The sequence below is a fragment of the Miscanthus floridulus genome, chromosome 16 (assembly GCF_019320115.1).
Source record: "Miscanthus floridulus cultivar M001 chromosome 16, ASM1932011v1, whole genome shotgun sequence".
NCBI lineage: Eukaryota > Viridiplantae > Streptophyta > Magnoliopsida > Poales > Poaceae > Miscanthus > Miscanthus floridulus.
Genome location: NC_089595.1, coordinates 85681309 through 85702266, shown reverse-complemented (window position 1 = coordinate 85702266; position 20958 = coordinate 85681309). Strand labels below are relative to the sequence as shown.

The 20958-nt window shown below is 42.6% G+C and overlaps 1 long non-coding RNA gene across 6 annotated transcripts; it reads left to right on the top strand.

Moving 5' to 3' along the window:
* Nucleotides 1-478: 478 nt before the first annotated feature.
* Nucleotides 479-3284, top strand: LOC136513711 (uncharacterized). Of its 6 annotated transcripts, XR_010773427.1 has the most exons (5): nucleotides 479-737; nucleotides 1592-2032; nucleotides 2180-2286; nucleotides 2749-2850; nucleotides 2927-3284. It is a non-coding gene; the product is annotated as an uncharacterized lncRNA (long non-coding RNA). The 6 variants fall into 6 exon arrangements; XR_010773425.1 differs by having other exon boundaries at nucleotides 1592-2286; XR_010773429.1 differs by lacking the exons at nucleotides 2749-2850; nucleotides 2927-3284 and adding an exon at nucleotides 2671-2739.
* Nucleotides 3285-20958: the final 17674 nt, after the last annotated feature.

The window sequence follows — 20958 nt, the reverse complement described above, 5'->3', positions numbered from 1 at the left end:
TTATTTTAAAGCTTAAGTGTTTATTCTTAAGTTCACTTACACATATAGCACACTTAAACTTGTGAAGTTCACTTAAATAAAACACTCACACACACACATTTGCCTATTTTATTTTTTCAAAAATAATTTGTGTCCTCAATAATGAATGAAAATAATTATATACACACTAAAATATTTCCTCAAGAAATTATAAATTATTTTTGTATTATAGTTTGTGTAAAAACACAAATATAATAGTAATATGCATTCAAAAGGTCAAAAATACTGAATGGGCTTGGGTGTGGAATCTGCTCAAGGCCATGTCTCCCCGAGGCCCAAATAATTGGTCAGAAGATCTCGTCCGTCCGAACTGATCCGACGGCCGACCTTGTGCCCACCCGACCTAAAAGCAGTGTTCGGCTGAAACCCTACCATCTCCTCCCCACAACCCCACAACTCCTCCCATCTGCCCCTCACCACCGGATCCGCCGAGCCGAGCACGCCATGACCGAGCACCACTCGATTCTCACCGCGTTCGTCGGCAGGTGCGCCAGCGTAAGCTCCTTTTCCGGTCTTCCCCGTGCGTCATGGCTACAGCCGCCCCCCGCTGCTGCTGCCATGGCTGCCCAGCTGAAGCTCGGCTTTCCGGCTAACTGTGGCGTCCTAGCACTCACAGTCGGTCAAGCTCGTCCCTGACCTCGCGATCCTCCTGACATGGCGTGCAGCTCCAGCTCTCTCTCGACTTCCACAAGATCCAGGTGAGCTTTCTCTTCTTCTCGTTGTTGGCAGCTCAGGGCATGGCCCCGGCTGATGGCACATGTGCGTCTGCTCAGAATTTTGGGAGAAGTGGTGTCAGATTCATTAGGAAAGAGGAGGAAAGCATATGATTGTTGTCTGTCGTAAGGAGGGGAAGGATGTCCTAGTGCTCACAACTCTAGATTAGTCCAGCCCTATGCGATTTAGATTTCTGATTCGTTGCTAAGTATACCTGTTCGGTAGTGAATGTAGTCTCCATGGCAACACAAATTAATGCATCGGTTAGCCATTGTTTTTGTTTCTTTTCAGATGGAAGTTTGAGTAGTTTTTTTTTTGCTAGTGTAATTAGATACATTTCTAATCCACCCAACTACACTAATTAATAAGTAAATGATTTGATAGATTGATACAAAATTAATGGAGTAAACATAAACTAGCTACTCCTAAAAGAAAGTCTAGCTCTGTAGACACTGAGCAAATTTTCTGAAGCTACCTCTGCCATTATTTAATTTATACTGTCAAGTAAACATTAACTAGTTACTTGTACGATGCAAGGCCTGGGATTTTTTCAGAAGCTATCTCTGCCATTATTTCATTTAGAAAACAAGTATGCAATGAGCCAAATTGTGACCTTTCTGTCAGGTGTGGTAATGTGGAAGTTGCTGCTGTTTCAATGCATGGCCTTGCTGCTAAGCATAATGTGTTTAGCCTGAATGTCATCTAGCAAATGGGCATGCCTATACTGTTTTAATGGATCAATTGCCCATTCTATGTATCAACTTTTTTTATCTTTTTCTATATTCTACAGTCGCATAATTCTGATTAAGTTTTTGTTCTGAACTTTGCATACTTGAAGGAGCATGGAGGAAGGTGGTGGACAGAATACAGCCCTTCACTGTAACTAAGCCTAAGATAAGTGAGATGGATCAACTAAATGTACAACTTTTTTTTAGTATTTTTAAATTAAATTGACCATAATGTCTCTGGATGAACTTACCTAGACATAACTATGCTGAGATAAAAAAATGTGAATTGATACATGTATGTTCCAAATAACTAGCACTAGGTAATTAAGCTAGCATAAGAAATTAGCATTAGGTTTGCCAATATAGTTTCTTCTGTTCTACTTTTTAACTTATTTATTGATGATTCAAAACAAATCATGTGGTGCCTCTTTGTTTATCTGAATCATCATATGTTTTCCTTTTTATTCTAGTCCAATGTATCCTCTTGCTTGTACTAAGCCACATCGGTTCACAACAAGTTCTGCTATGTCGACAAGTGCACCTTCTTGCCAGTAATCGCTCTTCTTTTCCATAGGGTTCTCTCGCATTTCTTGATTTAAAAGCAAACCATTGTTGTTGATTGTTGTGCTATCATTTACATTACTAATTGATTGTTCTATGAGTCATGACTAAAGTAACTTTTCTTGGTTTCTTTACAGAAATGCCATGTGAAGAAAAAAGGATTCTAGAAGTGAATTTTATCCTTTCGGTTGCAAGATGAACCTGAGCTGATATTTTTGAGGAAATATTCTATTGTGCACCACTGGTACCTTGGCCCTAAACACTCATGATTACAAGTGTTTTAGTTCTTTTTAGGGAAAACTAATTTGGTATAGTTTGCAGTGCTAGTATTATTTGTTTGAAATATATACTTCTTGCATAAGGTCTGCATTTGTGGTAGCTGCCTTGGATTTTAGTTCTAGCGGCACTAAAGAATAGTTGGCATTGGCGATTGAAAGTTTGTTCCGCACTTGTGTTGACGTGGTTTGAACTAACTTGATGTGGAACTGCATCTAATATTAGCTAACTATATTGTCATTGTTAACCGCCTTTACTATCAACTTGATTATAACCATATTGCATTACATTTTGTGTATGTATAACTTTACCTAATTTACTAATATCTCAATCGTATTCTTTTGGTTAGTAGGAGCTTAAACTTCGAGTGGGAGGCTCAGATCAAGCAAGAACACAGCCGAGCTTGCACTGCCAATATTTGTATGTATAGAGTACCCTGCAAAACAATGCCAGTACACAAGTTGCACCAATCATAGAAGAGGAAGATGAGACCAGTGGACATGAAAATGAAAATGAAGATGGGTTACATGAGGTAATGACATTATTTCACTATGTTCCATGTACCTTGAACTGTAGCTAAAATAGATCAAACAACTTGATGTTTGTAGACTCAGCCTGGAAGCGTTGTCACCGTACAAAAAGGTGCACCAGCACCTACTCGCTCCACTAGAAGTACTGCACCTCTCAGCAGAGCTCTTTTCAACGAAAACACTGCAAATGTGACTGCATCGAAGAGATATATCACTTCATAGCAGCTGATGAATAGAACAAGAAATAATCCCAAAAGGAGGAAGGTAACAACCAGCTAATTGGAATCTAAATTCTTGCATGATTTAATGAAATTTTATCAAATGTGACCTTCCTTGTTGAACTAGGAAATGTAGAAAATACATTGAACATGCGTGCTGAAAATTGCAGCTTGTGCAGGTTTGATTGGGTGAGTTGTTCTGAGTAGTAATCTACCTTTTCTGTGATACTTGATAATACAAAAGTTGTAGAGGGTTTAGAGATGTTTGTCATCATGAAAGGTCATGATTTTAGACCTAGAGAATTAGAGTTATGAATTTTGAAAGTAGCCGGTCAGGTTTTGACCCTGGTCTAGAGAATTTCATGGGCTTTCCGTATTGTTAAAGAATATAATTTTTCGTTGTCTACAAGTCAAGTTATGATTTTTCTAATCAACTAAACTGCTGCTGCCTTAAAAATTTAGAGAAGGCAGCTGCTACTGTAACATATGCAGTAGCTGCATCTGATCCGTTGAAAAGGCCACGATGGATAGGATCAAAGCCGTATTTTCTTCTCCATCCCTCCCCAAGGCTTGCTGATAGACTCTGCTTCTTTTAGCAGAATTTATAAAGAGCAAAAGAGAATGCATACATCTTATAATGCAATCAAATGGAACATAGCTGCATGTGTCTGCTAGACTGCTACAAAAACTTGTATTAACCAATAGAACCATGCCTTCAGTATGTAGCCTGCAAAAAAAATATAGATTATCATTTGTAAAGTCAATTGAACTTATATAATCGACCTATACTTACAATGAAATTTTGCTAAAATTTCCAGCCATCTATGCTTCCAAGGAGTAAGGATTGCTGACATCTTGAACAACATTTAAACTTTGAAAAGAGAGGGATATACAGAGACCAAAATAAAGATTGAGAAAGTAGAGAACAAAATATCAAGTTATTGTGAAAACATAGAATGCTATTTTCATGGAAAAACATAATTGTAATAAGCATACAGTAAGAATTTGAGTAAAACTAGAAATTGATTCATACGTTTGTGGTTCTGGAACAATGGAACATGACTTCCATCTTTTTCATGGAAAAAGGAATTATAGCAACTAGACCGACAACATTTGCTCATTTGCAGAATTGCAGTAGAACTTCAACTATGCAAAAGCTTGGTTGATGGCTTTTGTATATGAAATTAGAAATTAGAACCATTTTATATCTTCATCTCTTTACATTTGTGCAAAAATTAGTAAACTTAATATTGTTCTAATATCCCAATCATATTCTTTTGGCAGTAGTTGGACAAGGTTTCAGTGGGAGGCTCATAATCAAGCGAGGACATAGCCGAGGAGATGACATGTTGGGCTGCTAGGAATTTCTCAAGGCTACATAGATGTTAGGAAGTTTGTAAAAAGTTGTCAAATAATGAGTTAATTGTACACTCGTATATGATTTTAGCTACTATTTCATGGGTTTGGCAACATATTGAATGATTAATTATAATTAATATATGTGGGTGCAATTGCTTTTGATATGGTTTATTGATTTGTAATGATGATTTATTAAACCAAAATTAAATGTTACTAGCGTTGCAATAAAAGCTATACCTACGAGCCATGATGCGTGGCAATATGCTGTATGGCAACAGACTTATTTACGTTGCAAATAATACTATTGCCACGACATGACTATTGTTGCAATAACAATTAATCTTCCGCAACGAATAAAATTGCGTGGCAAATTCTACTGTTGCAACGGTGCCGAGGTCATGGCAATAATGAACGGTATATCACAATGAATAAAATTGCGTGGCAAATGATACTGTTGCAATGGCAACGCGGCCATGGCAATAATGAACGGTATCTCGCAACGGATAAATTTGTGTGGCAAATGATACTATTGCCATGCCAAGACAAGCGTGGCAATAATGTATACTCTCTCGCAACGATTACATTTGTGTGGCAAATGATTTACTTGCCACGGCACAACGGTCGTGGCAACAACACCTTAAGCAACAAAATTATAGCGTGGCAACAAAAATCTATTGCCACGCTATCGCTCGTTGTATTTACCACCTCTCGCTACGAAGATGAATGTGGCAAGTGCTCGTATTGCCATGCCAATGAATGTTGCGATAACGTCCTATTGCAATGCTTGGCAACGTTGCAAGAAAAGCTAACTCTTGCAATGCCAAACTAGCAACGGTTGCAAGTTCTTATTGCAACGTGACTTTTTGCAACCATTGCCAACGAACGCGATTTCGTGGTATGAACTACCTTTTGCAACAAAATTGGGCCTATTGCAACGTTTTCTCGTCGTTGCGCAAGGGTTAGAAGTTTGTAGTGAATGTCATGAGCAATTTACCAGAGGTGCTTTTGGCGCTCCGCCACGGAACAAGCCCAAGAACCCCTCACCAAGAATCACCAGATGTGGCCGGAGACAATCACAACCTCCGCCCACACTCCACCACTGCTCCAAGCCATCTAGGTGTTGACAAACACCAAAAGTAACAAGAAAACCATAGCAAAACGATCACAAGTGCCTCTAAGATGCAATCACTCAAGCAATATGCACTTGGATCACTCCCAACTCACTTGGATGCACAAACAAGCAAGAGATTAAGTGGGAGAGGCTTAGCAAGGCTCACAAGTATGTATCAATGATCAAGAGGTGCAAGAGAGCCTTTCCAAGTTGGTCAAACACCTATTTATAAGCCCTAAGGGCTCATCCAACTGTTATTCTTGTGCAGGGGGCAACCGGACCGAGACTCGGGCAATCGGACCGAGACTCGGGCAATCGGACCGAGGGGTCTAGACTAATGCTCCCAGGTCCGGTTCAACACCTAGTGAACCAACAAGTGCCATGTGTCCCACGATGTTTGAATTCGACCATTGCCACCAATAGCTAATAGCGCGCATGTCCAATAATGTCCGGACCGGACTACTACAGTGATCAACCGGACTAATCACCATTGTGGTCCGATTCAACACAGAGAGGTCTAGAGATGGTAAAAACCCTCTAGACCTGGTCTGGTTCAGCTGTCCGGACCAAAGCTCAGGGTTCGTATGCTGCACCTCTGCTCTGCTCGCGCCATGTGTCCGGTCCAGCCTAATCGTACTCAGCACTGATGGTCCGGACGCTCCGTGCATAGTAGAGTCTGGAGCTCTGTAACACCTCTGGTGTTAAGCATGCATCAACATTCATCCCATGAGCATAATCATCATCACATTATGCATAAGCATCACCTATGCATTCCATTTCAAAAGAAATGTAGTATCATTTCATGTGGTGTTTAAATTAATTGAAATTCATCATGTTTAAACTATGTGAAATGCCAAGCTCATGTTTGGATGCTACGATTTCTTGATTTGCTCACTAAGATAGCTTATAAATATTTAGGATACAATTTGGAGCAAAGTTTATATTTAAATTTTTGCCAAATTTTGCTTTTGAAAATAATCTTCCAAAATACGGTTTTGAAGTTAAATTGACCTTAATTTTGTAATTCAAAATCTAGTGGGACTTAGCCCTAGCTCCTTTTGACAAAGTTGTAGAGAATAAATTTTAGAGCAACTTTTATTTTTGGGCCAAAGTTTGAAACTGATTGAAATTGCTCAAAATTTGCATTTGAATGTAATTGGAATAGAAAATAAATTGAAAATTTTGATTTGCTTCTTACCGGGCCGCCCGCCCCGCTTCTAGCCTAGCTGACGAAGCCGGCCCACAGCGCTCACGCTCCCGCTCCCGCGCCATGCCGCTCCCCGCGTCGCTTCGCCGGCCTAGGCCCACGCCGTGCCACCACACGGCGTCCGTACACCGGCGGCGAAGGGCGGTGCTCCGACCAGCGCTCGGCTCAAGAGCTGACCAGACGTGCACTCCACCCCATGCTCCTCTCACTTGCTGCCTTGTCCCCCTGCCTCTCGCTTAGCAGTAGTAGCACAGCGGCCGTCTATCCACTGCATGCACAGGCTCCCCTCGCCAGAGTTGGCTCGTCCGGCCACCAAAGCTCGCCGTCGACCGCTCCGTCTCGCCCTGAGCTCCTCCTCCACCTCGCGCATCCCATGCTAGCACCTTCTCAACTTGGTAAGTGATGAGTCGCCAGCAATCGCTCGCCGAAGATAGGTCGAGTTCATCGGAGATGCGCCGCTCCGTGGACCTCGCCCCTCTGTCCTCCTTCTCGCCTCCTTTTTACGTGCATGAGCACTGCACGAACACGGGGTAGCTCTCAAGCCACTCCCCGTGCCACCTCTCGGTCGGAGATGGCTGGTCGACGGTGAGCCGGGCCACCGCGCTGCCATGGATGCCGATGAGCTTGCTCCCGAGCTCCACTAGCCCTGATAGATGCACCGGTAGGTTCGCCTTGGCACGGTGGTCACGTGGGTGGTGACCTCGTCGCCGGCCACCTCGCCGACGGCGAGCTCGCGCCCGTCAGCGCCGCCTCCCCTGCAGCGGGTGGCTGGCAGTTGGGGCCGGCTGACCCACGGGGGCCCGCTGTCAGCACCTCGGCGTGAACCTGGGTGCACTGCACCGGGTGCACCCAGCGTTTTCAACGGCTGGTTTTTTTAAAAGGATTTAAGAAATGATTTTCTAGAAAATGTTAAATGTTTCCAAAAATTCATAACTTGCTCAAAATAGCTCCAAATTTGATGAGACAAATTTTGTTAGGTTTCTTGTGACTAGATCTATCTGTTAAAATTATTGCATGTCAAATTTGTGATATTTTTCTGTGTAGCCTTATTTAAATTGAATAAATGTTGATTTCTTGGGAAATGCATAGTAAATAGAACATAGGTCAGAAAAAAATGGTTCCAATTTTGTTAATCTACCTAGGTGATGTACTTTCTGTGAAAAATATATAACATGCATGTTCTATAGAAAAATGTGGCTAGGTAATTTAGGTGCATTTAATTGCTATTTCTTGTAAAATTCCTAGAGCTAAAATATGAATAATACATGTAGGTGAAACTTTTTGTACAGTTATTCTGTGCTATGTGGATCATGGGAAAATACTAAATCTGTTGTTTGACACTTTTCATAGTACAAAGTATTTTCATGCTCAATTATCCACCATAGCTTGTCATTTTTGTGTAGGCTGTTATACTTATCCAAATACAATGAAAATTTTATGGTAGACTATTTATTGCATGGGAAAGCTACTATAATTTTCTCATGATTTTCTGAGCACCAGAAATATATGTTGCTGTTGTAGCCTTAGTTTAAAATGAAATAAAATAATCTTCTTTAATGCATGTTTAGTAAAGTATGTTTGTTTTGGTGTATCTTTGAAGCATTATTAGTTTGCTGGTGTAGCTAGTATGGTTGCTTAATAGAGTGCTAAGTCACTTAGTACATGTAGGTGCTTGATGGTCTACTAGTGTATGTGTGTGTATTTCTCGGAGAGGAGATATGCACCTACTCGATGAATAGAAACGTACATGTATTCAGTAAAATGAAAACATAAAGCACCTTCATCATACCAAACATTCATGATCATCATTCATCATCTAATTCGAAAGCATCACTCCTAAAGTAAAATATACCAATGCATCATACAGGATCACAGGAGGAATTTCTAGTAGCCATGTCCGAGGAGTAGGCAGGAGTCGAACCGCAGGAGATCCAGGCACAGGAGGTGCCCGAGGGCGAGGATCTTCCCGAGTGCGTGGACCACCAGCCTAGCTCGTTTGAAAGAGGTAAGCCCTGGAGCATTCTAAGTCTCCTACTTTATAAAGCAGTTAACTTTATATCAGTTATATGTATATTGTTGCATTAAGTTATAGGAGTTGAGTGAAACCGTTGATGCATATATTATATCCTTGTCTACCTTCATATATCTTACCCTGGTAGGTCTAGGACCGAGTTAAATGCTTAGCCCTGCTTAGACCGGTAGCAGTCGGTGATTTCCGATCACCGGCAATTATAGGTGGTTACCTGGATACTTAGCTACAGATACTATCATGGAAATAACCAAGTGTTGATGGATAAATGGAGATCGGGCGGAATGTGTAGTGTTCAACCAGACAGGGTTCTAGGGTGCTCGTAGTTTCCACCTGTGTTGATTAAGGACCGATCATTGCTCATCCCTCTTGTCATGTTGAACGCATGCCTCACATTTAGCTGGCCGGATAAGTCGTTCCGACCACGAAGCTAGTGGCACTATTTGGGCCAAGATCGACCTGATGGGTGCGCGTATTGGAGCTGAATGGGGGATGACAGGGATGAGAAGAGTCAGCCCAAGGGCAGGTGTGCCCTGATTCCTGGCAGTCAGAGGGTCCCTGGGTACTACGGCCCCTGTTTGTCCTGCGGCTACCGGAATAGTGTCATTGGTGATCTAAGCGACCATGACGGGGGAAGCGTGGTTTGTGTGAGGAATAAATCACTAGCTGGTTAGGAATCGATTCGAATCACCATCGCTCTTGGACAGTGAGCACTTGACTCGAGCTATGGCATCGTAGTAATGATGATGGAACAGGAATGGTTATGTGGATGTAGTTGGAAATGCTAAACCTGTGATGGTAACTTTGATGTTAATGGTTAATCAAGTGATTGCTCTAGCATAGGTGCTTACCTAGATTAATAGGTCATAGTAAAGATAATGCCAAAGTACTTAACATGATTTATTATGATAACATATGCTTTTCGCAAACGAGTCAAGCTAGCCCATAAAGAAAGATTTGCATGTTCCTTGGTGTCGCCTTATTTTTGTTTATGTCGGGTAAGTTTGGCTGAGTACATTCTTATACTCAGGGCTTTGTTCCCATTGTTGTTGCAGATGGTCAGATGTACTATGGTTACTGCATCCACTGTCTCTACCTAGTGATGGGTGACAACTAGGACCAAGAGCGTGGTCACTCCTTACGTCTTATCTACTGCTTTTGTTGGACTTGATCTCTAGCTGGCACTATATCTGAACTAATTATGCGTGTGTGGTTTCGAAACTAATTTGCTTCTGCTACTTGTCATAAACTTGGTTTGTAATAACTTTGTGTTCTAAACTCCGATGTATTCAAAGTGATGCTGCAAACTTTATGTAACGTATGAATGGTGGCTACAGAACTTGTACAATCTTGGCTCGTATGTTGGATGGTTTGAAATCCTGTGTGATTTCACAGACTACCGGGTTTGTATGGACTTAAGTACGTTAATTTATCTACATCGGTAGGTGATTTTCTTACTTAAGCCAGTATAAATTGGTCGGTTCTGCCACAGCTGGTATCGGGGCAAGGTTAGCATGTTACTGTTCATGTGTGTATTTAAAACAAAAGGGTTTTTTGTGTTACAAAACTAATTGCCAACTTATAGTTATATAGGTGTTTCAAACCTATGATTAAAACTTAAGAGTGTGCCAGTGGTCATATCCTTTATGCCCACTAAGGACTCTAGGTGGCTTATTTAAGTACTAACTTGGGGTTTCTTGCACCATGTTTCTATTTCGTTGCTCATACAGCGTGCTATTGTATGGGTGCCATTCGCTTGAATGGTAATGCATGGATCAATTGCCTCTATGCCTCGGTAAGCTTGAGCTGTGAGAGCATGATCGGACACACAGCCGGTCTAGGGAAGTGCTTATAGGATGCTTGATTATTTACATGTTACACACATGTTTGTATGAAGGTATCTCATGTATGGTAAGTCCGTCCGTTGAGACGATGCCATCAATAGGACGTTGATTGGGTAGTAAGTGCTACATATATGTATATTGGGAATATGCATATGTGGGAGTACGCAGATTTTAAAATTCCGCAATGCATGATATACATATTGTGGGGTTTGGGATGAAATGAGTTTCTGCAGGTACTTAACAGCGTAGTCGTGTAGTGCGAATTAGTTTCGTATATATGAGAGAACGTGTGTATGCCACTGTCTATATCGTTAGAATTTATTTAATTGTTCTAGGATCATGAGGACATAAGAAACGTGCATGCATCATGTTATATGCTCATCTCATTTCATTGCATTGTTCCTCCCCTTATAAATTGATTATCTCCTTTTGGACAAAAGTTTATAACTTAATCTTTGTTCTTACTATAAATGGTAACCTTGCTATAGATGGCCCGTATGAAGCTCACTGCTCTCAAGTCCACTGGAGGTAGAGCTCCACGTCACCAGTTAGCCCCCAGGGAGCCCCGCTGCAAGAGCAAGTTTTTGGGAGAGTTTGGCATGCCTACACTGTTGTGGAGGGTGCTGAATTCGGTAGGGTACCCTGAAGGAAAGGAACCTTGCTACTATTGGAACTGTGAGCAATTGGGTGATGAGACACTGATCTTAGTGGAAGCGGTTGTTCTTGCTAGAGGAGATGACCCCAACTGGGGAGGTTGGTTCTATGAGTCTAGGGGCAGGAATCCTGAGGAAGCTGCTAGTAGAGCTGCTTTTGCTATACTGAGGGACATCATGGAGAGGTTTCCATAGGAGTTAGTGTCGCAGAACCGACCAATTTATAAGAATACAAGTATAACGGCAATCCGCAAGCGGTCGCACTGTCATACTTGAACCCATATAAACCCGGTAGTCCATCGAGTACCACGACGGGTCTCGATAAACGATTTACAACAACCAAGATCGTACAGGATTCAACATACATGCCACATATTACATAAAGTTCACAGATACTTTTCATCATCAGAGTACGAATAAAAGTTATTACAAACCGAGTTTGATAAATAAAGCGGAAGCAAATAAGTTCGAAGATAAAGTTTCCAACATAGTTTGATACAGTGCCATGCCAGATCACGATCCACAAAAGCAAAGATAGGAATTACTAAGGAAGCCTGCCCAAGGCTTACTCCTCATCCACAGCGGGATAGAAGCAACTCTTGCAATAACCATGATACATAGTGCCATCTGCAACAATGGGAAAAATAAACCCTGAGTACAAGAAGGTACTCAGCTAGACTTACCCGTCATGAACCAGAAATAAAATGACTCCAAGGATTATGCAAGGCTGTATAAGTGGACGTAACTTGACAACATTTTTGCGAAAAAGGCAATTAATCTTTGTACACTGGGGATTCCTTTATCAAGTTAATTATAAGTATCCATTTCTAGATTTGCAACTACCCTGTGCCAAACATGTGGTATATTATTTAGAATCATACAATAGTAACCATAGCAGGTATTGTAATTCCATATTCATCCGAACCACCATGTTTCATAATATAGCTGCTACGATGTTGGGACTAGCCAAGTTTCTCACTATCCGGGAGAGACGGCGATTCGAATCGATTTCAACCAGCTGGGAATTTCTTCCTAACACAAACCCAGATCTACCAGCCACGATAGTCTTAGGTCACCTTTGGTACAACTCAGGTACACATTTCGCAGGTTCGTACCGCGCCGCACAATCTGGAATACCAGATGCCAGGATGCTCAGGCCAAACCTGCCCTTGGGCTCAGTCCGATCGTTCCCCGGAAGGAGCGCACAACAGAACGATTCCCGGCCTGAGTTGAATTACTCGGCTTCGCGGTCGGAACGAGTTATTCGGCCAGCTAAGTGAGAGGCATACATTCAATCTTGTCAGAAGCGCCAACAACGGTACGGTCCTTAATCGACACAGACGGGGATAAGTCCACACCCAAGACCTCCATGCCTTGTTGCTTCCCTATTGACCTCCCGTCCGGTCTCAATTTACTTTTACCTCATGGTTCTGTTCCACGATAGCAGATATAGCCAACCGTGCTCCGGTATCCACCTATATCTCGTAGGTGACAGGACATCACCCGACTTCTACCGGTCTAAGCATGGCTAAGCATATATATATTCGATCCTGGACCTATACCGGTTAAAGGTGTAATATCTGGACAAGGAATGTACATGCATCAAGTGGTTTCATTCAACTCTTATAACCTAATGCATCAATCATAAATACGTAAGTAAACATTTGTAAATTACTGGGAGACTTATAATGCTCCGGGGCTTGCCTCGCAGAAAGGAAGTAGGGCGATGGTCAGGGCACTCCGGCAGCTCTTCAGGGTTCTGCTCCACGTCTTCGGGAGCTGCGGCTTGCGGATCCTCCTGCGGGTTCCCTTCCTCTGCTTCTTCGAATTCCAGCAACGTGATCTCTTCCTCCGATCCTAGATGCATGAGTATGGTATGAGTATTACGAATGCATAATGTTAACAAGTACATCGCGTTGTTGAGTAGGTGCATATCTCTTCTCGCTTACTACTTAACTACTTCTACAAAGCATCGACTATGCCATAAACAGTATCTACTTGTTTCACTCATAACTGGAGTTCTACAATTCCAAATCTAGTGATCCTGGACTTTCTGGAAAGCTTATCAAATTTTCTACAACTTTGTTATTAACCATTTTAACAGTCTACATCAGTTTCAACATGTAACTCCTCATACTCTAGAATCAGTCCGGAAATGATTTAACATGCAATATAAAATAATAGCACCTCTACTTTATGTAATCATTCACAAATTGACAACCTAGAACCTACCAACAGTTTAAGCATACCAAACATAGTTAAGATAATATAATGGCAAAGCCCAAACTATTTATTAAATTGCCTTTATTATTTTATTTAGATATCTAGGTTAAATAATAAATATATATCAGATGTGCTTAATAAATTCTCAAAAATTTACAGAGCCTTACTAATGCTATCAAAGGACTACTATAAAAATTTCATGTCATTTTACTAAGTAGAACCTTCTATACAAAAATGATAAGGAAGTAAGGCTTGAAATAGCATAAATGGAAAATCCTATTGAAAAGTGTCAAGCAACAGATTTCTTATTTTTCCTAACATCCATAAGGTACTAGTATCACCTCCAACAAATTTCATGAATTTTGGACTCATAATTAATTTATAAAAATTCATGCAAGGATTAACTATTTATAAAAGAAAAATCTATAACTATAGATCTACACATGCACTGGTCTTCAAATTTTTATCCAAGCTCATGTATGACAAGAATAGCCTACCACAAAAATTTCATAATTTTTGGAGCACAGGAACTCTAGATATAAAATAAACAAATTTGAATGCATTCAAAAGCACATTTGAAATCCCTATTTAAATCTCTAGAAATTTCTACTGTTGAACCCAAGAACATATTTTTCTTAAATACTACACTTCCTAAGCAACACAATCATATTTATTTCACAATTTTTGGAGCTACCAAACTAAAGATACAAAAATAACAAAACACATGTGAAACTGCCTTCAAACTGAACTGGATTTGAAATACTGAGTCGCTGACACGTGGGACCCACTGGTCAGCGAGACAAAAACAGAGCACAGCGGCGCTGCTCGACGGACGCGGCCACAACTCGACGGCGGCGAGTTCGCCGGTGGTGACATCATTACTAGACCTTCTACTTGACCTAGCGCGTCGATTGGCATACTTGGCCGGCCCTATCGTTGCCACCCGCGACGACGGCGGCGGCCATGGCGGAACGGCGGAGCTGGACCACGGCAAAACGCCGGCGACATCCACGGCGGCCCGACCTAAGGCTCGGACGAGCACTGGGGTACTACGGCGGGCCTAGCGCACCAGCTATCATGCGGAAAGGTAGACTACACTGGCGTGGCCACGATGACGGACCACGGCGGCGAGCTCCGGCCAAAGTGTGCGCTGCTGCGGCTTACCGATGGTGCGGTTGTGGGCGCAGTAAGGTGGGAAGGGTGGAGTAGGGTGAGGCGGAGCTGTGAGTGCGGCCGATTGGAGGTTGGGGTGGCGGTGAGCGCGGGCGAGCTCGGCGGAGCGGCTGTGACGGCGATGGCGAGCGCAGTGAGTGAAGGAGCGCGAGTTGGCGAGTGGGAGTGAAAGGCCGGCTCGGTGGTGACTTAAGCGCGTCACCGGTGGCTTGCTGGCCGTCGATGCCTGACGAGCGGGCCCAGCGCCGGCGTGCGGCCTCCAGATGGTGCGCGCGGCCATTACCGGCCACCACGCGGCGGGCAGCGCCTGTGGACGGTCGGCCACTGAATCAACTGATTCAGTCGGTTCAGTCGCGCGATGGCCGAGCCTGACAGCGTGTTTTCTCATTGATTTATCGGCTAAACCGTGGCTCCTTCGTGCAAACGTACTGAATATAAGTTGTAGAACCATGTACCATCTCCAACTCTTGTTAAGGCAGCATACTCTAATTCGCAACCTAAACCGAGTAAAATCAAGCTCAAAGTCGGCTTGTCAGGCTGACAGTGTCCACGACTTAGCAAATTTCGTTAAGTGTTGAAATCAGGATTTTGATGATTCTTGTGATCCAATTTCAAACATGTTAGGAGCTGAATCATGTGATGACCCAAAAATAAAAGTTGTTCCTAATGTCAAACACTACAACATTGCTTTAGTGAACTCCTCCATGCAAGGCCTCTAACACCTAGTTCAACTTTAGTCAAACATGTCACTTTGAAATCAAGATACACATTCAAACTATTACCAGATGACCAAACTAGCCCTAGCACTAAATACCAAAGTTGTTCATGATGATACTCTAAGCATGTTAACACAATTTGCAAGGTCATTTAAGCATTTCATGTAGTAGTCACTCATATAGCTATTCAGGTCAACACATGAAATATCGCTTAAGTGCTTGATCATGAAATGTGGCCTTCATGAACAAGGTTCCTTTTGTTAACCTAAGTGTAGCTAAGGTGTTTTAGTGACTAGCACCACCCACTTGCATTCATTTGCACATGACCACATGCATATGTTACCAGACACACGAGATCACAAGCAATGTTTCATATGTTTCGATCAAATGTTTCATATGTAAATGATGATTTATGAATGCTTGATGCTCATGCTCAGGTTATGCAAGTCAAGTTATGCAAGGCTAACACCCGAGGTGTTACAGCCCCTCCCCCTTATAAAAATCTCGTCCCGAGATTTGCAAGACCTACCATTCTTGGAAAAAGGCGGGATAAACTTCTTGCAGATAATCTTCTCTTTCCCACGTAGCATCTTGCTCACTATGATTGTTCCACACCACCTTATAGAACTTAATGATCTTACTCCTTGTTACTCTCTCCATCTCTTCTAATACTCGAATTGGCTTTTCTTCATAGGTCAAATCCGATTGAAGTTGCACGTTGGTGGGTGCAATAGCTTCTTCCGGCACTCAAAGACATTTCTTTAGCTGAGACACGTGGAACACATCAAAGATTGCACTCATCTCTGGTGGTAGTTGTAGCTTATACGCAACATTTCCTTTTCGTTCCAATATTTTGTATGGCCCTACATATCTTGGTGAAAGCTTCTTTTTCATCCCAAATCTCTTTACACCTTTCATGGGGGATACTCTCAAGTACACATAGTCACCTACTTCAAAAGTTAGTGGTCTTCTTCTTCTATCGGCATAACTCTTCTGTCTTGATTGAGCTGCCTTCATGTGTTGTTGGATGATACGTACTTGTTCTTCGGCTTCATTGACAAAATCAATACCAAAATATCTCCTTTCACCGGGCTCGATCCAATTCAATGGAGTTCTGCACTTTCTGCCATATAAGGCTTCAAATGGAGCCATTTTGATACTCGCTTGATAACTGTTGTTATAGGAGAATTCAGCTAAAGGTAGCCATTTCTCCCATGAACCTTTTGAAGATATAACACAAGCCCTAAGTAAATCTTCTAGGATTTGGTTCACTCGCTCTGTCTGTCCTGAAGTTTGCGGATGATAAGCTGAACTTCTGATTAGCTTGGTTCCCAAAGCTTGGTGTAAGTGCTCCCAGAAACGAGCTATGAACTGTGGTCCTCTATCTGAGATTATGGTCCTAGGTACTCCATGCAATCTCACGATCTGGGCAGCATATATTTCAGCGTATTTCCCAACTATATACCGCGTGTTCACGGGTATGAAGTGTGCTGACTTGGTGAGACGATCAACAATGACCCAGATTGAATCGTGACCTTGTGGTGTTGTTGGAAGGCCTGTAATAAAGTCCATACTGATCTCTTCCCATTTCCATCCTGGAATAGGCAGTGGCTGAAGTAATCCAGCGGTTTTCATATGGACGGCTTTCACTCTACTGCAGTTATCACACCTTGCAACATAGGCTGCGATCTCTTTCTTCATCTTAGTCCACCAAAAACGGGTTTTCAAATCTTGATACATCTTACTACTACCTGGGTGGATAGACAATTTGGAGGAGTGAGCTTCTTCTAAAATTTGATTCCTTAGCTCACGGTCTTTCGGCACCACTAGTCGGTCCTCAAACCATAATACACCTCTTTTGTCCAATCTAAAATGTTTGGTTTCTTGCTCTTGCTTTTTTCTCTTGATATGACTTATTCCTACATCAGTCTGCTGTAGCTCTACGATTTTGCCCTCAAGCGAACAACTGATTGTGATATTGTGTAGTACAGCAGGATGTAGCAAGTTGAATCCATCTTCCAATAGCGCTTCCATAGTGTTGCAATGGGACTTCCGACTAAGTGCATCGGCTACTACATTAGCTTTGCCCGGATGGTAATGCACTTCCAAATTATAGTCCTTAATCAATTCCAACCATCTACGTTGTCTCATGTTCAGTTCTGGCTGGGTAAAGATATACTTGAGGCTTTTGTGGTCAGTATAGATATGACATACATTGCCCAACAAGTAATGTCTCCATATCTTTAGTGCATGGACAACGGCTGCAAGTTCCAAATCATGTGTAGGGTAGTTGACTTCATGTTTTCTCAGTTGTCGAGAGGCATATGCAATTACTCTCCCTTCTTGCATAAGTACACATCCCAAACCTATTCCTGATGCATCACAAAATACATCAAAAGGCTTTTCAATGTCTGGTTGTGCTAGCACTGGCGCTGTAGTCAACAAAGTTCTGAGAGTGTGAAAAGATGTTTCACATTCTGGTGTCCACTTGTATTTCTCATCTTTCTGAAGTAGTCTGGTCATAGGCTTAGCTATCTTTGAGAAGTCTGGAATAAACCGACGATAGTATCCTGCTAACCCTAGGAAACTCCGAACTTCATGCACCGAAGTTGGGGCTTTCCAATCCATGACCTCTTGTACTTTTGATGGGTCTACTGAGATTCCATCTCTAGATAAAATGTGACCTAAGAAAGGCACTTTGCTCATCCAAAATTCACATTTACTAAACTTGGCATATAGCTTATGTTCCCTCAATCTGGATAGGACAATCCTCAGGTGTTCTTCATGATCTGACTCATTTTCTGAGTAAATCAATATGTCATCGATAAACACGACCACGAACTTATCAAGTTCGGGCATGAATACCGAGTTCATTAGGTACATAAAGTAGGCTGGAGCATTCGTTAGTCCAAAAGACATAACCAAATACTCGTATAAGCCGTACCTAGTAGAGAAAGCAGTCTTAGGTATATCCTCCGGTCTGATCTTTATCTGATGGTAACCTAATCTCAAGTCAATTTTGGAGAATACTTTTGCCTTTGCTAGCTGATCGAACAAGATGTCGATGCGGGGTAACGGATATTTGTTCTTGATGGTCACAGCATTGAGTGGTCTGTAATCTACACACATCCTCAGTGACTTATCCTTCTTTTTCACAAACAGTGCTGGACATCCCCACGGAGAGGAGCTAGGTTGGATAAGACCTTTGTCCAATAGATCTTGCAATTGAACCTTAAGTTCTGCTAACTCATTGGGTGGCATTCTATATGGCCTTCTGGATATGGGTGCAGTACCTGGCACTAATTCGATCTTAAATTCCACGTCCCTATCCGGTGGTAGACCTGGTAATTCCTCTGGAAATACATCCGGAAACTCACAAACCACGGGAATATCACATATGGTGGTGGCTTGGATAGCACAGGCTAGATGTTGGGGTTCGAATTCGCGGGAGAGTGGAACTAGAAAAGCATTCCCTCCCATGGGTTCTCTCAACATGATAGTACGGGTGCTAGTGTCGATAAGAACACCATGATCCTTCATCCAATTCATGCCTAAGATTACACTTATCGACAATCCTGGCAATATTATCAAATCTGTTGTGTACTCCCTCCCTTGTATCACAATGAGTACATTTTTGACTATCTTTTTGGTAGTAACAGTACCCCCTGCTGAACTTATGTTAAAACCCCCTTTACTTACTTCTATTATTTCTTGATCATGTCTAGATGCAAATGCTTGACTCATGAATGAATGAGAAGCTCCCGAATCAAATAAAACAACAGCGGGATGCTTGTTGACAAGAAACATACCAGCCATGACAACTTCTCCGGCGGGCACTTCCTCCACAGCAGTATAATGTACTTGTCCCTGACGGGCCCTGGCATTCACCTGCCTCTGATTGTTCTGTGTGGGGTTGCCATTCCTCTTGGGGTGGGGGCACTCCTTGGACCAATGACCCAGTTGGTTGCAGTTGAAACAAGGTTGATTACTTTTGAATCCGGTGGAGTTGTCCTGATTGCCATTTCCTTTTGGTAAGGCAATAGTAAACGCCTTACGAAATGGTTTCTGTGGCCTGTTATTCTGAGCTTTCGGTGGTGGAGGCCTGAACTTGGGTGCAGGTGGACGGAATTGTGGCCTAGCTGTGATAGACGCTTTCGACTGGAAAGATCCGGATGCACCGGCCTCATAGGCCCTCTTGCGACCTTTAGCAACTGCATGCATGTTGTTGTGATTTTCTTGGGTCAAGGCATCACTAATGAATTCATTGTACGTGGCACATCGGGAGTTTGCCATAGTCTTCATTAATTTGGTACCCAGACCTCGCTTGAAACTCTCAATCTTTTTCTCTTCAGTATCCACGAAACTTGGAGCATATCTTGACAAGTTGTTGAATGCGTGCATATATTCTGTGAGTGACTTGGTTCCCTGAGTGAGCCTCATAAATTCTGCTGCTTTCATGCGCATCAGGCCCGGGGGAATATGGTGTCCCCTAAAAGCCAATTTGAATTGATCCCATGTAACTCGTGCGTTAGCAGGCAGAGACGACAGAAGTGCGTCCACCAGATTCCTGCTGGTCCTTGCAATTGATGAGAAGCATATTCTGCTTTCAGGTGTTCGGTGACCCTTAGCAGACGGAATTTTTGCTCGATTGTATTTAGCCACTCATCGGCCTGCAGTGGTTCCTCAGCCACCTTGAAGATCGGCGGCTTCGTGTCCAGAAACTCCTTGAATGAACTGTGTTGATTTGGCTCGGCCCCTGGTTGCTGTGGGTGGCCACGAGCAGTGTTTTGCGCGATGAGGCGCAAAGCTTCTTCCATTGTCCTCTGGCTTCCTAGGAACTGGGCAAAGAATTCCTGAGCAGACGGTGGGGGTGGGGGTGGCAAATCATCCTGGTTGCCATCCTGGCTGCCACTAGCTCCAGCACAGGTGCGCGTCATCTGCGAAGTTGCAACAATAAGCGATTATTGGTCGATGCCAAGAGATTGCAGATGAATTAGGTACTCATGCCAAACTGAAATTACTGGAGAAAATTCTCAAAAGCACAATAAAAACAGAGGCATAATAATTCATTCTCGCAACATGACATCACCAATTTGACCACTTATCGTGCTCATAACGCATGCAATTTAAAGCGTGATTCACGACAAAGTACAGGAATTGCATTGACGTTCATCCAAACGTGCGATAACATTACATGATAGCCTGGTTACTAGTGCCAACTTAGAACTACAGATCCATTACATAAATAGAGGTGATACATTAGTCTTTCCACTAAATGCGAAGCGATCTAATCCTCATCATGATCACTATCGAGGTCAGACGCAGAATCATCTCCTTCCCCAGGTTCTACTTCTTCTTCAGGTGCCACTTCTTCTTCTTCCTCGTACCCCTCTAGATCCATTTCTGCGGCTCCAGGTGGTACATAAGGGTGGAGCTGATTGTGCAGTAGATGAACCTCTTCATGCAGATTATCATTGTATTCTTCCGCATTGGCCAGCTGCTGTTCCAGTTCAAACTGTCGAGCTCTCAGGACATCTTCCCTGGACCAGGCTGCATTCCTTTGGTGAGTTAACCGAG